We start from the raw sequence: 24,096 nt of genomic DNA on the forward strand, positions 1-24,096 counted from the left end.
ATATCAAGTATCTTTTCCAACCATGATAGTATGAAACTAGATATCAATTACAAGAAGAAAACTGGAAAATTCACCAATTTGTAGAGCTTAAAACATACTACTGAACAATCAACAGGTCAAAGAAGAAATCAAGAGAAATTAAAAAATTTGGAAACATGGAAATACAATTCATCAAAACATGTGGAATGCAGTAAAAGTAATCGCAAGACAAACATAATAATGAATGCCTATTTAATACCTCCAGAAATAAGACAAATCTCAAATACAAAACCTAAACTGACATCTCAAGGAACTAGTAAAAAAAAAAATAAGATATAAAAACCAAAGTTAATGGAAGGAAATAACAAAGATCAGAGCAGAAATAAATATAATAGAGATAAAAAAGATAAAAGAAAAGGTCAAAGACTAAGAGGTGGTTCTTTGAAAAGGTAAGTAAAGTTGACAAATCTTTAGACTCACCAAGAAAGCAGCAAAGAATCATATAAATTTAAAATTAAAAAAATGAACATTACACCTGAAACCATAGAATAAAAATAATTGTAAGAGACTAGTATGAACAATTATATACTAACAAATTGGACAACTTTGAATAAATAGATAAATTACTAGAAAAATACAATATACCCAGACCAAATGATGAATAGAAAATCTAAGCAAATTGATTACTTGTAAGGAGATTGAATTGGTAATCAGAAATCTCCCAATAACAACAAAAAGTCAAGGACATGAATCACTGGTAAATTCTACCAAATATTTACAGAAGAATCAATACTAGTCATTCTCAAATTCTTCCAAAATATAAAAGAAGGAACAGTTCAAAATCATTTCACTAGGCCAGCATTTTCTTGATACAACAACCAGACAAGGATCACACTCTCACTCACTCACACACACACACACACACACCAGATTGCAGGCCAATATCCCCAATGGAAATAGAGACAAAAATCCTCAAAATGAATATGATAAAGTATTAGAAAATCATACACTATGATCAAGTAGGATTCATTTCAGGGATTCAAAGAAAGCTCAATATTTGCAAATCAATTAATTTTATATACCTTATTAACAAAATGAAGGGTAGAAATCATATAATCTCAATAGGTGCAAATAAAGCATTGACAAAATTTAATATTCATGTACAAAAAAATTCTTAACAAAGTAAAAGCCATATATCACATGGCCACAGCTAACATCATACCCAATGATGTAAAACTGGAAGCTTTTCCCCTAAGAACAAAAACAAGATGAGGAAGCCCACTCTCACCACTTCTATTAACATAGTATTAGAAGTCCTAGGAGGAGTAACAGGGAAGAAAAGGAAATAAAAGCCATCCAAATTGGAAAGGAAGAAATGAAACGATCAATATTTACAAATGACATGATGTCATATATTCAAAACTCTAAAGGCTTCACTCAAAATTGTAAGAACTAATCAACAAATTCCAAAAAATTACAGGGTACAAAATCAATATATAAAATCTGTTGTATTTTTATATAGTAACAAACAGAGAATTTTAGAAAGCAATCACATTTACAGTTGCATCAAAAATAATAAAGTACACGGGAATAAATTTATCCAAGGAGATGAAAGACATATACACTGAAAACCATAACAGATTTATGAAAGAAACTGAAGAAACAAATAAATGGAAAGATAGTCTGTGTTCATGGATTGGAAGAATATTCTTAAAATGTCCATACTTCCCAAAGCAATAGATTGACTCAATGCAATCCCTATCAACATTTCGATAACACTTAACAAATATAGAACAAATAATCTTACAGTTTTTATGGAACCATAAAACAACCTGAATAATCAAGGCAATGTTGGGGTAGAATAACAAAGTTGGAAGCATCACGGTCCTTGATTTCAAACTGTATTGTGAGGCTATAGAAATCAAAACAGTATAATACTGGCATAAAAACAGACACTGAAATCAATGGAATAGAATAGAGAGCTCCAAAATAAACCCACACATATATGATCAATTAATTCATGACAAAGGAGTTAAGAATATACTATAGGTAAAGGAATGTTTATTCAATAATATTCGTTATAAGTAACAATTTTTTGTTATCAATCAGCAATATTTGGAAAACAGGACAGCTACAAGAAAAAGACTGAAACTGAAACACTATCTTTCACCATATAGAAAAATTAATTTAAAATGGATTTAAAACCTAAATATAAGATCTGAAACCATAAAACTCCTGGAAGAAAACAGGGTAGTAAACTCTTGACATTGGTCTTGGTGATGACTTTTTTTGGTATCTGACACCAAAGGAAAGGCAACAAAAACAAAAATAAACAAGTGGAATTACATTTAACTTAAAAGCTTCTGCACAACAAAGGAAACCATCAAGGAAAATGGTAAGACAGTCTACTGAATAGCAGAAAACATTTGCAAATTATATATCTGATAAGGGGTTAATTTCAAATCTGTATAAATAACTCATACAACTCATTAGCAAGAAATAAACCATCTAATTTTAAAATGCATAGATTTGAATAGATATTTTCAAAAGAAGACATACAGATGGCTAATAGGTACATGAAAAGGTGCTTAGCATCACAAATGATCAGGGAAATGGGTATCAAAGCCACAGTAAGGTATCACCTCCCATCTGTTAGAATGGCCATCATCAAAAAATAGAAGAAATAACAAGTGTTTGTAAGAACCTACAGAAAAGGAAACTCTCTGCACTGTTGGTAGTTTCGACTAAAAGAAAAGATGTATAACTTGAGAGTTGCGAGTTAAGTTTTATTTGGGGCAAAATGAGGACTGCAGCCCGGGAAGCAGCATCTCAGATAGCTCTGAGAGACTGCTCCTAAGCGGCAGTGGGGGAAAGTCAATATAAGTGCTTCTCTAGATAGGAGGAGATGCAAGGATTGAGATCATAAAATCTGTTCCTAAAAACATCCAACTATCTAAAGATTCCCTGGAGCACGGAGTGCCTCCCTCCACCCTGAACTCCCTCAGGGATTGCTGAAGGTCACAGCTATAGCAGCATGGGGCTGGATCTCCATGGAGGCAGACGGCAAATGCCTGTGTTGTTCAGTTGTTGGCAATGCTCTTGGTAAGTGCCAATTTGTAGTTGACAGTAGGAATGTAGATTGGTGTAGCTTTCATGAAAATTGTATGGAGGGTCCTCAAAAAATTAAAAATAGACCCTCCATATGATTCTGAAATTCTACTTTTGTGTATATATCTGAAGAAAATGAATATTCTAACTCAAAAATACATACATATGCCCATATTCATTGCAGAATTATTTACAATAGCAAAGATACAGAAACAACCTAAGCATCCATCAATGGATGAATGGATAAATAAATTATGGTTTATACCTACCATGGATTATTTTTCAGCCATAAGAAATAAATGTTGCTAATTGCAACAATATGGATGGAACTTCAGGGCATTATGCTAAATGAAATAGATCAGACAGAAAAACACAAACATTATCTGATTTCATTTATATCTAGAATAAAAATTAAATGAACTCTTGAAGACAGAGAATCAGATAGGTGGTTGCCAGAGGCAGGGGTTTGCGGTTTCTGAAAAGTGTGAAGGGAGTTAAAAACTGCTATCTTTTAATTACAAAATAAGGCAGGGGGATTTAATGCACAACATAGTGATTAGAGCTAACAATATTTTATTGTATATTTGAAGGTTGCTAGGAGATTAGAACTTAAAAGTTCTCATAACAAGAATAAACAAATTTTATAATTTTGTATGGTGATGGATGTTAACTAGACCTATTGTAGTGGCCATTTTACAATACATAAAAATACTAAATTATTATGTTGTATATCTAAAATTAACCATATGTTAATTATAGCTCAATAAAAAGTACATATGAGAGAAATTAAAATACTGTTAACAAACAGGCCATCTTAAATAGAGATAAGATGTTTTAAGGTCCTTGTATTGTGCAGGAAATAAGTAAACCTTGACTTAATGCATTCTAAAAGATAGAAATTTGATGGTATAAATCAGTTTACTAAAATTAGAGGATTTTAAAAATGGAATGATATAATGTATTTGATCTATTCATAAAAAGGCAAGAAGGAGAAAATAAAAACAGTGGATCAAATAGAATGCACAAAATAAAAATATCAGTCATATAAAATATGTGATTACATTTAAATATTTAAAGAGCTTTATTTATTATAGTACTATAATATTTATTATAAGGATTATTTATTTTAAAAGTAAAGTCTAACAGAAATGAAAATATTAAAAAAAATATGATATTTATAGAGGTCAATCTAAAATATAAGGATACAAAATGCCTGAATATACAAAGTCTAACAGGACTGAAAAAATAAAAAGCTATATGATATTTACAGAAGGGCAATCTATACAAAATGCTTTAATATAAAAGTGTTAAAAACTAACAAACATAAAAAGTCACAAATGTAGAAAACAAACTTATGCATACCAAGGGGGAAAAAGGAGGAGGAATAAATTCTGAGATTGGGACTGACATATTCACAATACTAAATATAAGATAAATAACTAATAAGAATCTACTCTTTAGCACAGGGAGCTCTACTTGATACTCCGTAATAACCTACATGGAAAAAGAATTTATAAAAAAGTGGATACATCTATATATATAACTGATTCACTTTGCTGTACAACAGAAAAACATTATAAATCAACTATTCTCAATAAAAATTAATTTAAATAATGAAAGTGTTAAAGAGCATATAAGACACATAATTATCCAAATAAACTCCTCATAGATACGTTGTATCAGACACAAGAAACTTTAAGGTAGGAGCTGCTGCTGCTGCTAAGTCGCTTCAGTCATGTCCAACTCTTTGCGACCCCATAGAGGCAGCCACCTGGCTCCCTCCTCCCTGGGATTCTCCAGGCAGGAACACTGGTGTGGGTTGCCATTTTCTTCTCCAGTGCATGAAAGTGAAGTCGCAAAGTCGTGTCCGACTCTTTGCGACCCCATGGACTGCAGCCTACCAGGCTCCTCCGTCCATGGGATTTTCCAGGCAAGAGCTTCGGAGTGGGTTGCCATTGCCTTCTCTGACTTTAAGGCAGAGGGAAATAAAAATTCACTTTATTAAAAATGTATAAGAATTCTAAGCTTTATGAAGCAAATCATATCATGTAAAAACTGACAAAACTACAGAGAGAATCTGATTAATTCACCATCATAGTTGGATATTTTAATACATATTTCTTAGTAACTTATGGATAAAATAGGCCAAAAAAATCAGAAAGAGAATCTGAAGAAACAAGCAACCTTGATTTTATAGACACACAGAAAATTATACACTAAAAATAGAAAAAGAAAAATAGAAGAAAATTATACACTACACCGGTAACAGATATTCCTTCTAAGCACACAAAACATTTATGAAAACTGATTATAAACATAGCCTTAAAGAAATCATAACAAATTTGTTTGACCATAGTGCAAGGAAATTAGAACTAATAAGAAAATGATACTAATAAAACAAAACCCACACTGTACTTTTGAAAATGAATGAGTGCCTTCCTAAATAATTCATGAGTTAGATCACAGGATTTTAAAAATATTCAGAATGGAATAGTGAAAATACTTAATATTATAATTAATGAAATACAGCCAAATTAGTACCTTTTCATAAAAGAAAAGAAGAAAGTCTCAATCAGTGAGCTAATTACGTACATTTTATATCTTAGGAAAAGAAGTGGGGGTGGGGATTAAAAGAAGGAATAATACATAGCAATAAAAAAGAGAACAAACTACTTACTATTACTTCACAACAATCTGGATGTCTCTCATAGATATAATGTTGATTAAAAGCAACCAGGTGCAAAAGGTTATGTACTGTATGATTTTATTCCATGAAGTTCAAGAGCAGACAAAATGAATCAGTAGTGATAACAATGACAGAAATTTTCTCTGAAGAGAATAACTGGAAAGGGGCGCAAGGGAACTGAACTGTCTGAAATGTTCTGTCTCTTGACCTGGATGGTGGTTTCACAGATATATTCGTTTGTAAAATGCATTTGACTGCATATTTTACATTTGTTCACTTCACAGTATACATGCTATACCTCAACAGAAAGGCTTAAGAAAACAATGAAAAGTAATTTCGGATTGAGACATATACACTATTGCTACTATGGACAAAATAGATAACTAATGAGAACATGCTGTATAGCACAGGGAACTCAATACACTGTGGTGACCTGAATGGAAAGAAGTCCAAAAGGGAGGGGATATGCGTACATGGACGGAGGAGCCTGGTGGGCTGCAGTCCATGGGGTCGCTAGAGTAGGACACGACTGAGCGAGTTCACTTTCACTTTTCACTTTCATGCATTGGAGAAGGAAATGGCAACCCACTCCAGTGTTCTTGCCTGGAGAATCCCAGGGATGGCGGAGCCTGGTGGGCTGCCGTCTATGGGGTCGCACAGAGTCGGACACGACTGAAGTGACTTAGCAGCAGCAGCAGCATATGTGCATGTATGGCTGATTCATTTTGCTGCACAGCAGAAACTAAAACAACATTGTGAAGCAACTATATTCCAATTTAAAAATTAATTTAAAAAATGAATCTAGAATAGAGACAGTAAAGCCACAAGTTTTCTAAATAGAAAATGAAATATACAAGCATTAAAGTAGATTGACCAAGAAAAATGAGAGAATAAAACAATTTTAAGATAAAAGAGTATACAACTTAGATGATGTATTTAAAAGAGAAAACGTGAACATTAAATATAACTTTTTAGCAATACACTTGAGAACATAGATGAAATTAATTTTTAGAAAAAGTAATGAGAAAATAGAAAATCTGAAGATTGTATAATTAGAGTTGTACTAAAAGTTCACTTTGGTCATATGCTACTGCCAAATATTAAACAAACATTCAACCAAAGCCAAGGCAAAATTCAAATAAATTTATCACAGAACAAATTTCTGGAATATAGTAGTAAATCTAAAATTTATTTGAAATATTTGTTTCTGATACCAATTATAGTGTCAAACTTTCATAATTGGCTAAAGAACAGTAATTTGTTTTTAGGGTCAGTTGCCATGTAGCCAAGCTATTGTATAGTAGTGATACCAAATATGCTGTTTTTCCAACTGGCATATTTAAAAACATAACAAACTTCTTTATAGCTGGCTGAATATAATAGAGGAAAAAGTTTTTCATAAAATATTTTCTAGTAGTAAATTCACATGTGGAATTTAAAAATTGCATAAATTTTTTTAAAGAACTTCTTATACTTTTAGCTACTAAAATTTGTAATGAATCCATGACTATCATTTTTACAGATATTTTCTTTTACATTTTTAGACTCCATAAAAACCCTAGAATCATCTTAAATTACATTCAAGCCAAGTTTTATTAGCAAGAATAAAATTTCTCTAGCATATTATTTTCTTCATATTATTTGTTTATTTATGTGTACACACATGGATTAAAGTTTGTGTTATATTGAAGTTTTATTTTTTATACTATTTATAGCTGATAACATTTATATTCTATTTACAATCCATTTGTTGATGGGAATTATGACAAAATAAATAACTTTCCAAGATTAGGATTAAAATATAATCCAATATCCACTGTTCCCCCTTATATTAATACTTAACTTTTTAAAAGCATAATTTGGATCAAAATAATCTTATTAAATTCATATAGTGGCTTTTTTTTTTTTTAAATATATGTTCAGTTCAGCCACTCTGTCATGTCCGACTCTTTGTGACCCCATGAATTGCAGCACACCAGGCCTCCCTGTCCATCACCAACTACTGGAGTTCACTCAAACTCATGTCCATCGAGTCGGTGATGCCATCCAGCCATCTCATCCTCTGTCATCCCCTTCTCCTCTTTCCCCCAATCCCTCCCAGCATAAGAGTCTTTTCCAATGAGTCAACTCTTCGCATGAGGTGGCCAAAGTACTGGAGTTTCAGCTTTAGCATCAGTCCTTCCAAAGAAATCCCAGGGCTGATCTCCTTCAGAATGGACTGGTTGGATCTCCTTGCAGTCCAAAGGACTCTCAAGAGTCTTCTCCAACACCACAGTTCCAAAGCATCAATTCTTCAGTGCTCAGCTTTCTTCACAGTCCAACTCTCACATCCATACATGACCACAGGAAAAACCATAGCCTTCACTAGATGGGCCTCTGTTGGCAAAGTAATGTCTATGCTTTTGAATACGCTATCTAGGTTGGTCATAACTTTCCTTTCAAGGAGTAAGCATCTTTTAATTTCCTGGCTGCAATCACCATCTGCAGTGATTTTGGAGCCCCCAAAATTAAAGTCTGACACTGTTTCCACTATTTCCTCATCTGTTTGCCATGAAGTGATGGGACCAGATGCCATTATCTTCATTTTCTGAATGTTGAGCTTTAAGCCAACGTTTTCAACTCTCCTCTTTCACTTTCATCAAGAGGCTTTTGAGTTCCTCTTCACTTTCTGCCATCAGGGTGGTGTCATCTGCATATCTGAGGTTCTTGATATTTCTCCTGGCAATCTTGATTCCAGCTTGTGCTTCTTCCAGCCCAGCGTTTCTCATGATGTACTCTGCATAGAAGTTAAATAAGAAGGGTGACAATATACAGCCTTGGCATATTCCTTTTCCTATTTGGAACCAGTCTGTTTTTCCATGTCCCGTTCTAACTGTTGCTTCCTGACCTGCATATAGGTTTCTCAAGAGGCAGGTCAGGTGGTCTGGTATTCCCATCTCTTTCAGAATTTTCCACAGTTTATTGTGATCCACACAGTCAAAGGCTTGGCATAGTCAATAAAGCAGAAGTAGATGTTTTTCTGGAACTCTCTTGCCTTTTTGATGATCCAGCGGATGTTGGCAATTTGATCTCTGGTTCCTCTGCCTTTTCTAAAACCAGCTTGAACATCAGGAAGTTCACAGTTCATGTATTGCTGAAGCCTGCCTTGGAGAATTTTGAGCATTACTTTACTAGCGTGTGAGATGAGTGCAACTGTGCAGTAGTTTGAGCATTCTTTCGCATTGCCTTTCTTTGGGATTGGAATGAAAACTGACCTTTTCCAGTCTGTGGCCCCTGCTGAGTTTTCCAAATTTGCTTGCATATTGAGTGCAGCACTTTCACAGCATCATCTTTCAGGATTTGAAATAGCTCAACTAGAATTCCGTCACCTCCACTAGCTTTGTTCGTAGAGATGCTTTCTAAGGCCCACTTGACTTCACATTCCATGATGTCTGGCTCTAGGTCAGTGATCACACCATCGTCATTATCTGGGTCATGAAGATCTTTTTTGTACAGTTCTTCTGTGTATTCTTGCCACTTCTTAATATCTTCTGCTTCTCTTAGGTCCATACCATTTCTGTCCTTTATCGAGCCCATTTTTGTATGAAATATTCCCTTGGTACCTCTAATTTTCTTGGAGAGATCCCTAGTATTTCCCATTCTGTTGTTTTCCTCTATTTCTTTGCATTGATCGCTGAGGAAGGGTTTCTTATCTCTTCTTGCTATTCTTTGGAACTCTGCATTCAGATGCTTATATCTTTCCTTTTCTCCTTTGCTTTTCACTTCTCTTCTTTTCACAGCTATTTGTAAGGCCTCCTAGAAAGCCATTTTGCTTTTTTGCATTTCTTTTCCATGGGGATGGTCTTGATCCCTGTCTCCTGTACAATGTCACGAACCTCATTCCATAGTTCATCAGGCACTCTATCTATCAGATCTAGTCCCTTAAATCTATTTCTCACTTCCACTGTATAATCATAAGGGATTTGATTTAGGTCATACCTGAATGGTCTAGTGGTTTTCCCTACTTTCTTCAATTTAAGTCTGAATTTGGTAATAAGGAGTTCATGATCTGAGCCACAGTCAGCTCCTGGTCTTGTTTTTGCTGACTGTATAGAGCTTCTCCATCTTTGGCTGCAAAGAATATAATCAATCTGATTTTGGTGTTGACCATCTGGTGATGTCCATTTATAGAGTCTTCTCTTGTGTTGTTGGAAGAAGGTGTTTTCTATGATCAGTGTGTTCTCTTGGCAAAACTCTATTAGCCTTTGCCCTGCTTCATTCCATATTCCAAGGCCAAATTTGCCTGTTACCCCAAGTGTTTCTTGACTTCCTACTTTTGCATTCCAGTCCCCTATAATGAAAAGGACATCTTTTTTGGGTGTTCGTTCTAAAAGGTCTTGTAGTACTTCATAAAACCATTCAACTTCAGCTTCTTCAGCATTACTGGTTGGGGCATAGACTTGGATTACTGTGATACTGAATGGTTTGCCTTGGAAACGAACAGAGGTCACTCTATCATTTTTGAGATTGCATCCAAGTACTGCATTCCGGACTCTTTTGTTGACCATGATGGCTACTCCATTTCTTCTGATGGATTCCTGCCCACAGTAGTAGATATAATGGTCATCTGAGTTAAATTCACCCATTCCAGTCCATTTTAATTCACTGATTCCTAGAATGTCAATGTTCACTCTTGCCATCTCCTGTTTGACCACTTCCAATTTGCCTTGATTCATGGACCTGACATTCCAGGTTCCTATGCAATATTGCTCTTTACAGCATCGGACCTTGCTTCTATCACCAGTCACATCCACAGCTGGGTATTGTTTTTGTTTTGGCACCATCCCTTCATTCTTTCTGGAGTTATTTCTCCACTGATCTCCAGTAGCATATTGGAGATGTTAGTTCTTAACTATTTGAATGTTTATATTGATGGTGAATGCTAGGATGGGTCTAAAAGTTGTTTTAACATTCATCATTAATATAAATGTTCAAATAGATATAAACATATAAGAGGAAAAAATAGCTAATATATAAGGAAGAAATATATATTTCTAGAATGCTTATCTACATGAAGATTTGTACTTTTATAGAAAATTGAATATCAACTTGTTTGTATTGAGACAGTTTTTCCTCATTAGATGCATGGAAATGATGCCTGACCACATGATCATTGATGATGCATAAATTCTAGTTTGCACATTTCCTATCAAAGTAGTATTTGTCTTCTGAGGTTTCCAGAGGTTGAGAAAGAAGCTAAATAGCGACTTTTAACCAAATATTAAGACTGAGGTCAAATTTAGCATATATGTAAATACTAGTAAAACAAAAATAAACAACAAAAAACCCTCCCAAAAAAGAAAACACTAGTCTCAGATTTTTCTAAGTCTATCTAGTAATGAAGGAACAAATAATCTTAAAGTTACACACACAATTAAGGAATACAGAAAAAGAAGAAAATGTCCACCATATTTTATGAAACTAGAACAAATGATGCAGAAAATAAAGAAGTATAAAAGATATAAGTATTGGAAAAGAAGAAAATGTATATTATTGACAAATAATTTGATTGTCAACACTCTCCCAAAGGAATCAATAGGTAATTTGTTAAAATTAAAATTTATATTAACAAATTTCTTAGATAACAAATCAATTTCATTTCTGTTTACAAAATGCAAAAATTAATTCATAAAATAGCAAGTATTTATAAAAGATAAAAAATAAAAGGATAAATATTTTTAAAATGTGCAAGCCCATTATGGAAAAAATATAAATTTTACTGTAAGAAGTTCTAAAAACAGAGATATATTATGAAATTACATCACTTAATATTGGAAAAATGTTAATTTTCCCCAAATTAATCTATGGATTCAAGTTGATCCAATAAAAGGCCAATAGGGTGTGTGTGTGGGAGAGGAGAGAGAGAATGAGTCTGGGAAATACTTGAAAACTGATCTAAAATTTATGAGGAAGAGTAGAGACAAAAATAACACATTGTTCCTGAAGATGATGACTTTTAGGGGAATTGTCTTAGCAGACATCCAACTTTATACTGTATTATTTCAATGTGGTACTTTTTCAGGGATATAACAATTAAACAGAACAAAAAATCTTGAAATAAAGTAGAGCTATGAATATTTGATTTATGGCAGAGTTGGTATTGTAGGTAAATATGAGATACATACATTTTTCAATAAATAACTTGAGAGACACTTGGCTATACAAATGAAAAGAAACTTGATTCTTATGTCATTCCATAACTAAAAATCAACTCCAGGTGAATTAAAACTTAAATTGTGAATGCAAAATTGATGAAAATTTTAGGAAACAATAAGAGAATGTTTTTCTGTCCTCAAGGTAGGGACGTATATTTTGAGCAAGATACAAGAAGTGTTCAAGGCAAGGAAAAAGTGATATTTTCAACAACATGAAAATTAAAACCTTCTAGTTCATCAAATTATACTAAAATTGAGTAAGTAGACTGGGAGGAAATACTTGTATTAATAGCACAAAACAATCAAATGATTCAGATCTAGAACTCTAGTGAATCACTAAGAAAAAAGGGAATCCAAAAAAGGCAGAAGACTTTGACAGGCACATCCCTAAAAAGGAAAGTAAAAAAGCCAACATGCTTTAAAAAGATAAACAAATTCATAAATAACTAGAATATATTGTTTCTAATGTGATTGAGGAGAAATTTCTATACACTGCTGGTGGGAGTATAAATGGGTACTAGCAATTTTATCGGAGAAGGCAGTGGCACCCCACTCCAGTACTCTTGCCTGGAGAATCCCAGGGACTGGGGAACCTGGTGGGCTACAGTCCATGGGGTCGCTGAGTTGGACACGACTGAGCGACTTCACTTTCATTTTTCACTTTCAGGCATTGGAGAAGGAAATGGTGACCCATTCCAGTAGTCTTGCCTGGGGAATCCCAGGGACGGGGGAGCCTAGTGGGCTGCCATCTATGGGGTTGCACAGAGTTGGACACGACTGAAGCGACTCAGCAGCAGCAGCAATTTTATAATAAAAAGCACTTTGGCATATATACTGGAATTGAAAACCACTCTCACCTGTGACTTAGATATTCGATTCCTAGATAAAGGAATATATAGAGAATATAGATATAGGAATATAGAGAAACTTCTGTATGTGAAGAAACATTTACATAATTCATATTCCTTTATAGTAGGAAAATAAAGCCTAGATATGACTCAAATGCTATATCATATTTATGCAATAGAATACTATACAGCAGTGAAACAAGGATGGGAAACAAGATAAATAATTCAGCAGGATAGTATTGAATGACAGTAAATCACAAAATATGACTGATAAAGATATACATTGTACAATGTGTGTTTACATTATCCTAAGTTCAAAAATACACAATAAATAATACCTTGTTTAGGTTGTAATATGTGTGGTAAAAAATCACAGAAAATGATTACATTAACCCAAAAAGAAAGGAATAGTAATTATTTCATGGTTGAGAGGATTTGGAATAGGGGTGGAACACCAAGGGACATTCAAAGGACACACAAAAGCCTTGAAAGAACATTCCATACCTAACTGCTCAAAACACAGATGCAAGAAACAATGACAAAGTTGAGTTCATAATATTAAAAGCTATGTTCATGTCAAAGTTACTATAAACAAAGACACTAAAAATAAAAATATTCGTAATATATCTTATAGGTAAAGGATTGATCTCTAATATTTTAAGAAATCTTGAAAATAGAAGAAAATAGAACTAAAAACCTTAATAGACCAATTTGCCAAAGATATAAACAAGACAATATTTTGAAAGCTACTAAAATAGTTCTTCAATATATGAAAAGATATACAAACACCCTCACAAGAGAAAGTAAATTAAAATCACAAGGAAACAATCAGATTAGCAAAAATTTCAAAGTATGAAAACACTCTTTTAGAGAAAGGCTGTGGAGAAACAGGCACTCATAATTTGCTAGTGAAAAGATCAAGTTTTCTTATAGAAGATTTGGCAATATCTACCAAAACTATTTGGGCTTCCCTCATAGCTCAGTTGGTGAGGAATCTGCCTGCAGTGCAGGAGACCCAGGTTCAATTCCTGGGTTGGGAAGATCTCCTGGAGAAGAAACTGGCAACCCACTCCAGTATTCTTGCCTGGAGAATCCCATGGAAAGGGATTCTGGCAGGCTACAGTCCATGGGTTCCCAAGAGTTGGACACAATTTAGCAACTAAACCAGCACCACTACCACCAAAACTATTTAACTTTAATCCACTAGTGCCAATTCTGGGATTCAGCCTAAAGATACATTGCTAAACACACACACACACACACACACACATAAACTTGCATGGACAAAGCTCTTTATTGAGCATTATTTGTAATTTCAAAGGACTATAAACAATGCGATTGCCTATATATAGGACAGTTGTTGAATAAACATGATTGTATTTTATTTCTTGAGAGTATTATGCAACTGTGTAAAAGAATGAGAAATACCTGTATTATTTTATAATGCTATGATAAGAAAAAACATAAAGGAAAGATATATGTAAGAAAAAAAGGTGGAATAAGAAAATATGCCTATGTCTGCTCATATATGCAAAATTGAGGGGTGAATTAAAAACTACAGATACAGATGATCTACATGAGATGGATGGAATGGGCAGATAGACATTTCTCTGAGTATATATTTTTGCATAGTTCTTATTTTTGGAATCACGTTACAAATATAACTAACAAAAATGTATATAACCTGAAAGGATAAGGGAGAAATCTCCAAAATGAAAAATAAACAGAACCAAATGGACCAAACTTAATCTCAGGTTAATAGTATAACTACAGTGAGGGGGAGTGGGGACATAAGTATTTCTGCAATAGTATTTGGGCTACACGTCCTCAAGCTAAAGACAAAAGAATTATAAACAAATGTTAAACCCTCTTGGTAATCTTCTTTTCTCCTACAGAGTTATGAATAAGCGATTTTGAAATTACTTTCTATGTAATCTAGGATTTAGTAACATAAGTAAATATACTGTGGACAATGAAAGACAGATAGCTCATTGTCCAAAGGAAAAAAAATATGGAAAGGGGAGAAGCTAGGATAAACCCAGCAGAATTGGGTTGAGATTAGAGTTATCTGAATGAACTCATGATTATATGTGTGTGTAACTTATAATACATAATGAACTACATATTTGTGCATATACACTGAATTATGTATGTTCATATATATCCTTGGGGCTTCCCTGATGGCTCAGATGGTAAAAAATCAGCCTGCAATGCAGGAGACTCAGGTTCAGTTACTGGACTGGGAAGATCCCCTGGAGAAAGGAATCGCGATCCACTCCAGTATCCTTGCCTAGAGAATTCCATGGACAGAGGAGCCTGGCGGGCTATAGTCCGTGGGGTCACAAAGAGTCGGACACAACTGTGCGACTACATTTTCACATATGTGTATCCATACATATCTATTTCTCTATCAATCTACATATGTGCCTATCTACTATATATAGATTGATAGAGAAATAGATGTGTGTATATGGATTTGCACACACATAAGGAGAGAAAAGGCTGTGTAGGTGGATATGTGTTATACATATGTATATGTGTGTATACACACATATATTTCCTAGTTCTGTTCACCAAGAGTACTAATAGTAACTGGAAGCAAAAAGCATGCGTTGTATTCAGAGCTTTGTTTCTAAGTATCATTCTCTTCACTAAAGAAAAGAGGCTATCTTTGAGGAATGGCTGATTTCAGGGCTGAGGAAGTACAAAATGAACTTAAAATGTCTCATTGTGGCAGAGAAAAAGGAAGTATTCAAAAATGATGGAGACATATCTGAAAAGCCTATATGATTACAGTTAGGTGCATTGAGTCTCCAGCATTTTTAAAATGGTTTAGCTATAAAAATGTCAGATTTTGAAGTATTATAAATCCAGAATATCCCCTTTGTATCTCCTTCCTTCCCTTAGCAATGGGGCCTTGCCATGGATTTAAAACTGACAGGAGCCAGAACTGAACTGATGCAATGAATCTGGTACAAAGAATTTTGTTACAAAAAATGAAAACTAGAATTATGATTTAACATTGAGAACTGGAGCTGATCTAGGAAATTATCCTTCTTAACTGTTACATAAACTACTGGTGCCTCAGCATCAGCTAGGGACTGGCCAGTTTTGGTAGAGAACCATCCTCCCAATTCCAGTCCTCTCCTCTGATTACACTAAAGCCCACTGCCCATCCCATTACGAACTCTACAGTTTTACAGGACATGAAATAAAGTTACTACGTTTGTCTAACCTCACATCACTAGATCACATCAGAGCCATAATCACAAGAAAAACCTATTAAAACTGAAATAGGATTGCCTTCCTCACTTGGGGCCATTATTATAAGGCTTCCTTGATCATCACTTTACCAGCACTGGTTATTCTGTTTTGTCATTTATGTCCCAATAGAAGCCACCAAGAGTGAACAGAGCTGATAGAGAAAGGAATTTGGAGATGATGTGTCTTGGACACACAAGTAATTTATTCTTACACATAAAGTTGTAACATAATAAGTGGAATCATGAATTCTCAAATCAGGAAATCCTGGGTTTCATATCACTTTCACATTTACATTTGTGTGACCTCAAGGGAGTTACCTGACTTGAAAGAAACTTGAAAGCCTGAAAAGATCTTTAATGACTCCACTCCTCACCCACCCAAGTCATAAAGTGGCTACTCTATCAGGTGCTTAGAAAAAGCTTATTTTTTCTCTTGCTGCTGCTGCTGCTAAGTCGCTTCAGTTGTGTCCAACTTTGTGTGACCCCATAGACGGCAGCCCACCAAGCTCCCCCATCCCTGGGATTCTCCAGGCAAGAGTACTGGCGTGGGTTGCCATTGCCTTCTCCAATTTTTTCTTTTAATTCTCCCTTTATGCTCACTCACTCAGTTGTGTCTGACTCTTTGAGGTCCCAAGGCCTGTAGCCTGCCGGGCTCCTCTATCCATGGAATTTTCCAGGCAAGAACACTAAAGTGGGTTGCCATTTCCTTCTCCAGGGATCTTCCTAACCCAGGGACCGAACTCATGTCTCCTACATCTCCTGCACGGACAGGCAGATTCTCCACTGCTGAGCCACTTAGGAAGCCCCGGGGAACCTCCCTTTACCTCTGAGCAACAGTCTTGTATAAATAAATCTTAGCTTTGAATGCAGCTTTTTGAAGGCAGTTTAAAACTAAAGCATCAAAAACAGAGCAGAAGATTTAAAACACTGAACCTCTTCCCCTACATTTCAAGAGTTACTGTTTTGTCTCCATGTCTCTTCCCATTTCCCTAAACTAGAATCTTTTTGCCATTTGGGATTCGATAAATTTGTGAATATATCCAAAATATTTTCCTTAGATGTTGTAAAATAGACTATGTTCCTTAAATATCAACTAGAAAGGGAGCTATTACATTGTACAGGCACCTCTATTTGTGTTTCTCTAAAAATTAAGAAATTCTAATTTATCTGAAATTTCTTTATTCATACAGCTGGTTACTATGTGGTAGGGAGCACCAGTTAAAAAAAACAAATAAAACAATCCCTTAGGGTCAGAATCCCAAAGAGTTTATTACAGAAATTTCAGGAAAGAAACATTTACACAAAGACAATGCTACCTTAGTTCTCCTTATGGTAATAAGATTATTCTCCTCAGCCAAGCTAATAAGTTAATACCATCAATATTTCCCCAGCTCACCATTAGATTAAGTATCTTTATCTTCCAATTAACCTGCAATTATGTGTCTTAATATCTGACATTCTCTTGGATTTTGGTTAATCCATACAATGCCAATATTTAAAGATAGGGTCCCCAGGTCAATCAGCTAGAAACCATTCCCAGAAGTTGATGCTAATCAAATTTGTTCATGCAATTCAGTGACTATATTGCCATGATAAGTTTTAGAACAGATGTTTGACACTAAAGAAAGCTCTTTAGAGTAGAATTTAAATCCCTTTTCTGTGATAATGACAAAGGTTATTAAAATACACTTTTTTTGGTGACCTAATTAAGGCACTCGATCAAAAACAATCAAAATAGCAGCCTCCTTATAGCCTTCCCAAGAATGAGGTTTCTCAGCCTCTCAGTGTAACCCTGATGAAAGCACAGCGTGAGAAATGGATGAAATTATGATCTAGGCTGAGAAATTAGCCTTAAGCACTTGTTAATAAAGGCAAATAGAATTTTACAAACCAACATATAAACTTTGTGAGGTTATTTTATTGCTTTCTGCACCAAGGTAGATTGATATAATTATCTCCCTTATAGTCTTATTTAATTCATTTTTTAAAATCTTGGTTGATGATAGGAGGTCTAAAAATTAGAACAGACTGAATCTGGCTATTCTTTTAGCTCTACGCAGTTTGATCCTCGATTAAGTGTTTTTTCTCCTGAACGAAATACAAATATTCTACACCCCCTACACTCACAATTTTCTGCAATAAGAAATTATTATGCTGATTTTCCTATAGTATTCCTTTTTGAGGTGAATAGTGGGGAACACACACACACACACACACACACACACACATTCACTCTTTTTTCCTCAATGTCCAAAATTTAGCATTCTATTAAACTAGCAATTTCATGTTTAAAGTAGGCATTGAAATATGAAGTGCAAAACACTTGAATTTGATTGCTTCTCTTACTTAATTAAAAACTGGAAAACTAAGGAACATTGAATAAATAGTCTAAAAGAGTATCTTTCTGAAAAGCTAGTCTTTCCCCTAAAATGTTTTGAGTATAAGGCATTGATTAGATTTTTTTAATCTTAAAATTTTTTCAATCCATCCTCATATAGAAATTACAGGTGCCAGTAAACTTATCTCACATGCCATTATGATGAATTTCAAGTGTATTCTCATTTGTTCTCTGTAGTTGACATTTTGAATAAAACTATAAAAAATCTCAAATTTGAATATTGTATTGGTTAATCAGAAAGTTTTCCAGTACTGCTAGCATCTTTTGTTGTTGTTTTAATATGATACTGGGTTGGCCAAAAGGTTTGTCTGGTTTTTTTTTTTTCTGAAGGATGGTATGGAAAAACCCAAACAAACTTTTTGATCAACCCAGTATATTCATAGAAAGCTAGACTCAAGAGTATATCACCATAAAATTATCATCAGGCTAATAAAGCTCCTTATAGCATTTACTAATCGAAACGAAGATATGGTCCCTTATAGACTAACCCTTTAGACAACATGTGAACTAAAGTTTCCCTGCATGGTTCATAATCTTTTCAACCAGGTATGAAATGCTATAATAAAAAAAAATAAATTAGTGACAGTCTTCACTGTGACATCCCATGGTGAAAATGAAATTCAACTTTCACTAAAAAAGCCTCTTTACCCCTCCACTATCTCCTCTACAGATTCTAAACCAGAGCTATTTGACCAAAGCTGTCAGAACGTATGTGAAAGAGCTGCACCAATAGCACATCTGTGAAAAGTTAAAATAGGCTGTATCAATTAAAGGCGCATAACCACAGGTCACCGTATTCTACTTCCAGGTAGAGTTAAAGCCAATCTTTCCTTTTAAGGATATTAATGATGCAAGTGTTCATCTGCACACCAAGCAAATTTGCTGCTGGCTTATATGTTTAATGAAAATTTCAGAATGAGGGTGAGATCTATATCATTAGTAAAAACAAATTCTGTAAAACACAATCTTGTAAATGAGCTGTAGCTTTAAAAACATATACTATTGCCTATTCCAAAAAGGACCTTCCCAAGATCAGATGCCTATTAGAAACCAGAAATGTTAGACATCTGTTGCTGTGTTGCATGAACGCAAAGACAGAGATATATTAATACCATATGTGAAGGAATAGGATTCCAAAATTCAGCTTTGCTGGTATTTCACAAAATAAGTTGCCTGGTTTATAGAATAAATAAAAATAAAAGATATATGTCTTTAAAAAAAAAAAAGAAAGAAACCTCCTCTTAAAAAATTAAGCCATACTTCTATCAAATAAAATGTGTCTTTATATAGGCAAAATATTGTAACAGGTTTTTACAAGTGGCTTCTTGAAGCAGAGCACAATTATAAGTACAATGTATATTCAAAGGCAAATGCATGAGAAAATACTACTAGTAAAAAGTGACTCCTGAGTCAGATGCTTGGGGAGGGGGGTGATGAAGACCAAAGCTGAAAGTGGATGTCATTTTGTTTGTTATTATTCTGGCAGTTTCTGACCCTTCTTAAGTTCAAGGGTGATCAAAATTTGCCGCACAGAGCACAGTCTACTCTGTGGTCCCCCTCAGAGGTCAACAGATGGAGTATCATTAACAAGCTGTAGTATTGACTCTGCCTGAGACCTATCAGCTTAGATTGTGACTGCAAGTTCAGTGACTGGCAAACCAAAACAAAAAGTCTTCCAATGACCAAAAGAAAGCCCCAAGTTTTGAGGAACAGCATTCATTCTTCTGACAGAATAAGTACATCACCAATTCTTTCATGACATAACAGGGAAAATATCAACCTTCTCATTTACAAGTCACACTGGTGGCAGGGCTGGGGGGTGGGGTGTCACATTTGTAATGAGAATTGGATCCTCTTAGGAGGAAAAAAAAAAAGGCAAAACATTTGAATTATCTTGGCAGTGGTCAAAATGAGGAAGTGGCTAAGGCACTATCCAATTTAGAAGAGCTCACTAACCTTGTAAAGCATTGATTAATCTAACTAATCTTATGTAATCACATTGCTTCTGAAGTAATAACTAAGCCTATCTTTAAGAAAGGAGAGGGTGGCTCCCTTAATCAGTTTATAGCAATAATTTCCCAACAGGAAAATAGTCTTAAGGGGTAAATATCTCAGGGAGTAGATGCAGTAACTAGATCTAGAGTCAGTAGAAGCAAGAAGTCTATACTCATGAAATTAAGGCCAATATATTACTAAGGGACTCTTCTGGAAATGAGACAAAAGGAGGAATCACTGCCTTCTTGGGGTGTGTGCAATAAGGTCTCTGCAGGAAAAGAGAAGGTCTCATAAGAAAGCTTATGCCCTAAGGACTTTGAGACAATTCCATCTATTCCCAGGGACATGGAATATTTTCTACCATCATTGTGGAACTTATAGGAGAACATACTTGCAAAGAATCAGCAAAAGGATCACAGAAACAGTTTTATGCCAGTGCCCCAGGATCATAGTCATCAGGAGATGGGAAGTATGACTAAAGTCCTTTCAGTAGAAGCTCATACCAGGAAAGAATCATAAACTCTAATTATGTTCAATGTGACCAAGTATACATGGCAAGTAGCAAAGAGAGAAGTCAACCTGCTCGCCTTGATTAATTTCACAGAGCTTTTCTTTACATGATGTACAACTCAGCTTTTCAGTACTTATGCTGAAGTAACAAACCTCTCAAATATCAGAGATTTATACCAACAAAACAGTGACTGCTTAGGTTAGATGTTGGCTGGAGATAGCTGACTATCTCTGCTCAGCAACTCTAGTCAGAGAGGTATCTTCTTTCTGGGTCTGTGCTGAAAGAGCCGTTTCTGTCAGAGGTAAGCCTTCTTGTTGCAGAGGAATAACAAAACCATGTGGTGGCTCTTTAGATCTCTGCTTTTGTTTCATTGTCCAAGTAAGTCATATATGTCAACTACAAATTGACACTTGTCAAGAGAATTGCCAGCAAGTGAACAACAGGGGCATTTGCCATCTGCCTGGATGGAGATTGAACCTTGTGCTGCTGCAGGTGTTGACCTTCAAAACCTCCTGAGGGAGTTCAGGATGGAGTGAGGCACTCCAGGCTCCAGGAAATCTGGTGGGACCTGACTTTAGATACATATTTTCAGGAACTGATACCATAATCGGAGAAGGCAATGGCACCCCACTCCAGTACTTTTGCCTGGAAAATCCCATGGATGGAGGAGCCTGGGTGGGCTGCAGTCCATGGGGTTGCTAGAGTTGGACACGACTGAGCGACTTCACTTTCACTTTTCACTTTCATGCATTGGAGAAGGAAATGGCAACCTACTCCAGCGTTCTTGCCTGGAGAATCCCAGGGATGGGGAAGCCTGGTGGGCTGCCATCTATGGGGTCGCACAGAGTCGGACACGACTGAAGTGACTTAGCAGCAGCAGATATCATAATCCCAATCCTTGCTTCTCTTCATATCTAGAAAAGCACTAAATCCCTTCATGATGACATCAGCTCCTCATGGCTAGCAGAAAACCTTTTGTAAAATGAGAACTTAATTGTATTGAACTCCCCCTTCACCAAAATCTCATATATAATGACCTTCCCCCACTGCCTCTTTGGAGCAGTCTCTTAGAAGTAACTGAGGTGCTGTCTCCCAGGCTGCAGTCCTCATTTTGCCCCAAATAAAACTTAACTCACAACTGTAATGTCGTGCATGCTATTTAGTCAACATACAGCTGCATCTTCACAGCAGGTAATAAGGATCACACAGCAATGGACAGGGATGAGTAATGCTTTCACAAGGAGGAGAGTATTGGGGAATAGCAACACAGTCTTCCACAATGGGAACTTTGAATGTGAACAAGAATCATCTTGACTTTAACAACTGGACACACCAATTTCAAAACAATCTATGGGGATAGAGATGGGCAAATAAACAACCAAGATATTAGGAACAACTTTTGAAAAAATACTTTAAAACAAAGAAAATATCTGATGAATCTACAAGTAAGTTTTTCTTGATGTTAGATATTATGTCATTCAAAGGATACTTCTGAGAGTAAAGAAAGTTCAGGTAAACTCAGACGAGTCCCAGTCACCAAGAGAGACCGCTGACTTAACCTAGTCAAGTTGAGTGATATAGACTCCACAGTCTACGCTAGGCTAATATTAAAGACTTAATTAGCTACAACCTAAATGGGTGTCTGGGGAGGCCTTACAAATAGCTGTGAAAAGAAGAGAAGTGAAAAGCAAAGGAGAAAAGGAAAGATGTAAGCATCTGAATGCAGAGTTCGAAAGAATAGCAAGAAGAGATAAGAAAGCCTTCCTCAGCGATCAATGCAAAGAAATAGAGGAAAACAACAGAATGGGAAAGACTAGAGATCTCTTCAAGAAAATTAGAGATACCAAGGGAACTTTTCATGCTAAGAGGGGCTCGACAAAAGACATAAATGGTATGGACCTAACAGAAGCAGAAGATATTAAGAAGAGATGGCAAGAATACACAGAAGAACTGTATAAAAAATATCTTCACGACCAAGATAATCATGATGGTGTGATCACTCACCTAGAGCCAGACATCCTGGAATGTGAAGTCAAGTGGGCCTTAGAAAGCATCACTACAAACAAAGCTAGTGGAGGTGATGGAATTCCAGTGGAGCTATTTCAAATCCTGGAAGATGATGCTGTGAAAGTGCTGCACTCAATATGCCAGCAAATTTGGAAAACTCAGCAGTGGCCACAGGACTGGAAAAGGTCAGTTTTCATTCCAATCCCAAAGAAAGGCAATGCCAAAGAATGCTCAAACTACCACACAATTGCACTCATCTCACATGCTAGTAAAGTAATGCTTAAAATTCTCCAAGGCAGGCTTCAGCAGTACGTGAACTGTGAACTTCCAGATGTTCAAGCTGGTTTTATAAAAGGCAGAGGAACCAGAGATCAAATTGCCAACATCTGCTGGATCATCAAAAAAGCAAGAGAGTTCCAGAAAAACATCTACTTCTGCTTTATTGTCTATGCCAAAGCCTTTGACTGTGTGGATCACAATAAACTGTGGAAAATTCTGAAAGAGATGGGAATACCAGACCACCTGACCTGCCTCTTGAGAAACCTGTATGCAGGTCAGGAAGCAATAGCTAGAACTGGACATGGAACAACAGAGTGGTTCCAAATAGGAAAAGGAGTTATGTCAAGGCTGTATATTGTCACCCTGCTTATTTAACTTATATGCAGAGTACATCTTGAGAAACACTGGGCTGGATGAAGGACAAGCTGGAATCAAGATTGATGGGAGAAATATCAATAACCTCAGATATGCAGATGACACCACCCTTATGGCAGAAAGTGAAGAGGAACTCAAAAGCCTCTTGATGAAAGTGAAAGAGGAGAGTGAAAAAGTTGGCTTAAAGCTCAACATTCAGAAAACGAAGATCATGGCATCTGGTCCCATCACTTCATGGCAAATAGATGGGGAAACAGTGGAAACAGTGTCAGACTTTATTTATTTGGGCTCCAAAATCACTGCAGATTGTGATTGTAGCCATGAAATTAAAAGACGCTTACTCCTTGGAAGGAAAGTTATGACCAACCTAGATAGCACATTCAAAAGCAGAGACATTACTTTGCCAACAAAGGTTCATCTAGTCAAGGCTATGGTTTTTCCAGTAGTCACATA

At 35.5% G+C, this 24,096-nt stretch overlaps 1 long non-coding RNA gene across 23 annotated transcripts in view; it reads right to left on the minus strand.

Moving 5' to 3' along the window:
• The window catches only part of LOC129621181 (uncharacterized), a 160,236-nt gene that overhangs the window by 109,968 nt on the left and 26,172 nt on the right, over positions 1 to 24,096 (minus strand). Inside the window, exon 5 of one of the 23 annotated variants that reach the window (XR_008699070.1) lies at positions 3,133 to 3,153. The exons of 18 other annotated variants lie outside the window; for them this stretch is intronic. This is a non-coding gene — a long non-coding RNA (uncharacterized LOC129621181). 4 more of the 23 variants (XR_008699055.1, XR_008699043.1, XR_008699053.1 and 1 more) reach the window with 4 other exon arrangements.

This window comes from Bubalus kerabau, chromosome 10, assembly GCF_029407905.1.
Source record: "Bubalus kerabau isolate K-KA32 ecotype Philippines breed swamp buffalo chromosome 10, PCC_UOA_SB_1v2, whole genome shotgun sequence".
NCBI lineage: Eukaryota > Metazoa > Chordata > Mammalia > Artiodactyla > Bovidae > Bubalus > Bubalus kerabau.